We start from the raw sequence: 5,000 nt of genomic DNA, 5'->3' as shown, positions 1-5,000 counted from the left end.
GAGAGGAATGGACCACGGTTGCCAAGGTTGCGCAAGTTTTGGGCATTTTTTGCCCGGATATGCCCAAGTATGCCCCGATAGGCCCGTTACGCCCCGGTATGAACGCGTATGCCCGGATAGACTCGGTATGCCTTGGGATACATGCGTATGCCCCGATAGGCTTGGTACGCCCCGATATGCGCACGTGTGCCCCAGTAGGGCTCGGTATGCCCCGGTATGTACGCGTGTGCCCCGATAGGCCCGGTATGCCCCGATATGCACACGTGTGCCCCAATAGGGGTCGGTATGCCCCGGTAGGTACGCGTGTGCCCCGTAATGCACGTTTCGCAGATCTCCCCGCATGTCCCGCCCCTATATGTAATACTTACTTACTTACTTACTTTCTTTCTTGCTTGCTTGCTTGCTTGCAATGGTTGGGAGTGCCCGGCATGCCCCGCTGCAGAGACCAAGGGCGCAATGACTTGGCACCGCGGATGCCGGGACTCCGGCACTTCCCGTGGCACTGATGGTTGGTTCCAAAGACAAAAGGCCGTGCAAGGCCACCGCACCGCGGATGATTTTGCTCGTGCTGGCGCCGTTGTGTGGCCAAAGAACATGCGCGAATGCTCGTGTCGGAAGGGTTGGTGTCCTGGCCCCGCGGGTGTCACGAATGCTCGGTTGCGAAGACCATGGGACCAGAGCCATGGCACGTCGGATGATGGCTCCAGCTGGCGCCCCGGCACTTTCTGTGGCATTGATGCTCGGTTTCAAAGACAAACGTGCGCAGTGCCAGGGGACCGCGGATGACTGCTCGTGCTGGCCCCGTTGGGCGGCATTGATGGTCGGTTGCAAAGAAAATGCGCGATTGCTCGTGTCGGGGCCCGGCAAGCCAAGGCCAAGCGAGCCATGGCACGTCGGATGATGGCTCCAGCTGGCGCCCCGGCACTTTCTGTGGCATTGATGCTCGGTTTCAAAGACAAACGTGCGCAGGGCCAGGGGACCGCGGATGACTGCTCGTGCTGGCCCCGTTGGGCGGCATTGATGGTCGGTTGCAAAGAAAATGCGCGATTGCTCGTGTCGGGGCCTGGCAAGCCAAGGCCAAGCGAGCCATGGCAACGCGGATGATGGCTCGCTAGTGCTGGCGCCGTGCACAGTGGCCTCGCACACTCGCCCTGCACGCTTCCCTTGCACGCAGCCTTGCACACTAGCCTCGCATGCGAGCCTTGCACCCTAGCCATGCAAACTAGCCTTGCACGGTAGCCATGCACACAAGCCGTGCACATTAGCCATGCGCACAAGCCCCGCACACTAGCCTTGCGCACAACCCTTGCACACAAGCCATGCACTCGAGCAATGCACACAAGCCTTGCACTCAAGCAATGCACACAAGCCCTGGACACTAGCCTTGCACACGGGCCTGGCACACAAGCCTTGGGCACTAGCCTTGCGCACTAGCGTTCCACATGAGCCTTGCACACTAGCCTTGGACACTAGCCTTGCACACAGGCCTTGCACACTAGGCATGCTTGGGCGAGCTGATCCCGCATCAAGTCGACGGGTCTAGGCATTCTTGCCGCATCGTCTCGTCGCGTCTGGGCGCAAACACGTCGCGTCTCGTTGCGTCTTCAGAAGTCGTCGCTAACAGCACCTTTGGTTGCCACTGGTGGTTAGGCTGGTTGGTTGCGCAAACCCTATAGGAGGGTGGCATGCTGGTGGGCGTTTTTGCCCGGATAGGCACTAGAATGTGCAGATTTTGGGCGTTTTTGCCTGGATAGGCTAAGGAATGGGCATGCTTTGGGCGTTTTTGCCCGGATAGGCACCGGAATGCTTGGCCTTGGCTTGTCCTAGCAAGGCATTGCTGGGTTGGGCTCCCTTGGCCTTTTGGGCGCCTTGGACGATGTCTTGCGAAGACCATGGGCACAAGGCCATGGCATATGGTGAGGAAAGGACCACGGTTGCCAAGGTTAGGCACCGGAATGCTTGGCCTTGGCTTGCCAAAGCAGGGCATTGCTGGGTTGGGCTCCCTTGGCCTTCCGGGCGCCTTGGACACTGTCTTGGGAAGACCATGGGCACAAGGCCATGGCATATGGTGGGGAATGGACCACGGTTGCCAAGGCTAGGCATATAGAGAGGAATTGCATTTTTGCCCGGATAGGCACCGGAATGCTTGGCCTTGGCTTGCCATAGCAGGGCATTGCTGGGTTGGGCTCCCTTGGCCTTCCGGGGGCCTTGGACGCTGTCTTGGGAAGACCATGGGCACAAGGCCATGGCATATAGTGAGGAATGGACCACGGTTGGCAAGGCTAGGCATATAGAGAGGAATGGACCACGGTTGCCAAGGTTGCGCAAGTTTTGGGCATTTTTTGCCCGGATATGCCCAAGTATGCCCCGATAGGCCCGTTACGCCCCGGTATGAACGCGTATGCCCGGATAGACTCGGTATGCCTTGGGATACATGCGTATGCCCCGATAGGCTTGGTACGCCCCGATATGCGCACGTGTGCCCCAGTAGGGCTCGGTATGCCCCGGTATGTACGCGTGTGCCCCGATAGGCCCGGTATGCCCCGATATGCACACGTGTGCCCCAATAGGGGTCGGTATGCCCCGGTAGGTACGCGTGTGCCCCGTAATGCACGTTTCGCAGATCTCCCCGCATGTCCCGCCCCTATATGTAATACTTACTTACTTACTTACTTTCTTTCTTGCTTGCTTGCTTGCTTGCAATGGTTGGGAGTGCCCGGCATGCCCCGCTGCAGAGACCAAGGGCGCAATGACTTGGCACCGCGGATGCCGGGACTCCGGCACTTCCCGTGGCACTGATGGTTGGTTCCAAAGACAAAAGGCCGTGCAAGGCCACCGCACCGCGGATGATTTTGCTCGTGCTGGCGCCGTTGTGTGGCCAAAGAACATGCGCGAATGCTCGTGTCGGAAGGGTTGGTGTCCTGGCCCCGCGGGTGTCACGAATGCTCGGTTGCGAAGACCATGGGACCAGAGCCATGGCACGTCGGATGATGGCTCCAGCTGGCGCCCCGGCACTTTCTGTGGCATTGATGCTCGGTTTCAAAGACAAACGTGCGCAGGGCCAGGGGACCGCGGATGACTGCTCGTGCTGGCCCCGTTGGGCGGCATTGATGGTCGGTTGCAAAGAAAATGCGCGATTGCTCGTGTCGGGGCCTGGCAAGCCAAGGCCAAGCGAGCCATGGCAACGCGGATGATGGCTCCAGCTGGCGCCCCGGCACTTTCTGTGGCATTGATGCTCGGTTTCGAAGACAAACGTGCGCAGGGCCAGGGGACCGCGGAGGACTGCTCGTGCTGGCCCCGTTGGGCGGCATTGATGGTGTGTTGCAGAGAGCATGTGCGATTGCAAGTGTCGGCCGGGTTTGGGTTCCCTTGGGCTTTCGGGTGCCTTGGACGCTGTCTTGCGAAGACCATGGGCACAAGGCCCCGTCCTGGCCCCTTGTTCGATTCGCTCTCGTCTTGCGCTTGCTTCCAAGGTCCTCCATGACCTTCCCCATGGCCTTGCTAGATCCCCCCCATGACGCATGACCTCTGTCCGTTGATTGGTTTTGAGTGCACACCATGCCCGGCTTGGCACCGTGTTGTCGCGTGAGTGGCATTTGGATCGTGCATGCTGGTGGGCTACCTGCCAATGCGCACAAGCCTTGCACACTAGCCTTGCGCACGAGCCTTGCACAAAAGCCTTGGACACAAGCCTTGCGCACAAGCCATGCGCACAAGCCTTGGACGCTAGCCTTGCACACAAGCCATGCATACAAGCCTTGCTCACAAGCCTTGGGCACTGGCCCATCGCAGTAGCCTTGCACACAAGCCTTGCGCACTAGCTTTGGGCACGAGCCTTGCGCACTTGCCTTGGGCACTAGCCTTGCACACAACCCTTGGGAACTAGCCTTGCGCACCAGCCTTGCCCACAAGCCTTGCACACCAGCCTTGCACACTAGCCTTGCATACAAGCCTTGCACACTAGCCTTGCACACAGGCCATGCTCACTAGCCTTGGGCACTAGCCTTGCACACAGACCTTGGGCACTAGCCTTGCGCACTAGCCTTGCCCACGAGCCTTGCACACTAGCCTTGCACGCAGGCCTTGCACGCTAGGCATGCTTGGGCCAGCAGCTCCCGCATCAAGTCGGCGGGTGTAGGCACGGTTGGGCGCAGATCCCGCATCGCCTCGTCGCGTCTGGGCGCAAACCCGTCGCGTCTCGTTGCGTCTTCAGAAGTCGTCGCTAACAGCACCTTTGGTTGCCACTGGTGGTTAGGCGGGTTGGTTGCGCAAACCCTATAGGAGGGTGGCATGCTGCGGGGCGCTGGAATGCGCAGGCTTAGGGCGTTTTTGCCCGGATAGGCACTGGAATGTGCTGGTTTTGGGCGTTTTTGCCTGGATAGGCTAAGGAATGGGCATGCTTTGGGCGTTTTCCCCGGATAGGCACTGGAATGGGCTGGTTTTGGGCGTTTTTGCCTGGATAGGCTAACGAATGGGGCATGCTTTGGGCGTTTTTGCCCGGGTAGGCACTGGAATGCCTGGCCTTGGCTGGGCATTGCTGGGTTGGGCTCCCTTGGCCTTTCAGGCGCCTTGGATGCTGTCTTGTGAAGACCATGGGCACAAGGCCATGGCATATAGTGGGGAATGGACCATGGTTGCCAAGGTTAGGCAATATAGAGGGCGGTGGGCGAGTAGGCCATGGCGTCACTTGTTTGCCCGTGTTTGCTCCCTTTGTGCGTTGTTTGGTTTTGGGAGCACACCTACCTTGCTAGGCTCGGCGGCTTACCCCTGCCCTTGTGGGTACTGGGTTGCACGTCTGTTTGCAACCCTATGGCTTGGTTGCTGCTGGCTTGGTTGGGTAGTTTGCCTCCGCCAATGCGCACAAGGGTTCCTTTTCTTCGTACCTGTGAGCTTACCTCCCTTGTTCGATTTGCTTTTGTATTGCGCTTTCTTACAGGGTCTCTCCAATGAGCTTCCCCCCCCATCTTTGTCCTGGGCCTTTTGCTAGATCTCTCCCCTTC

The sequence above is a fragment of the Tasmannia lanceolata genome, unplaced genomic scaffold, assembly GCF_043159265.1.
Source record: "Tasmannia lanceolata isolate RefF3 unplaced genomic scaffold, GAP_Taslan_0.1 ptg000098l, whole genome shotgun sequence".
Lineage (NCBI taxonomy): Eukaryota > Viridiplantae > Streptophyta > Magnoliopsida > Canellales > Winteraceae > Tasmannia > Tasmannia lanceolata.
The sequence above is the reverse complement of the archived record's forward strand: the minus strand, read 5'-3'. Positions refer to the sequence as shown.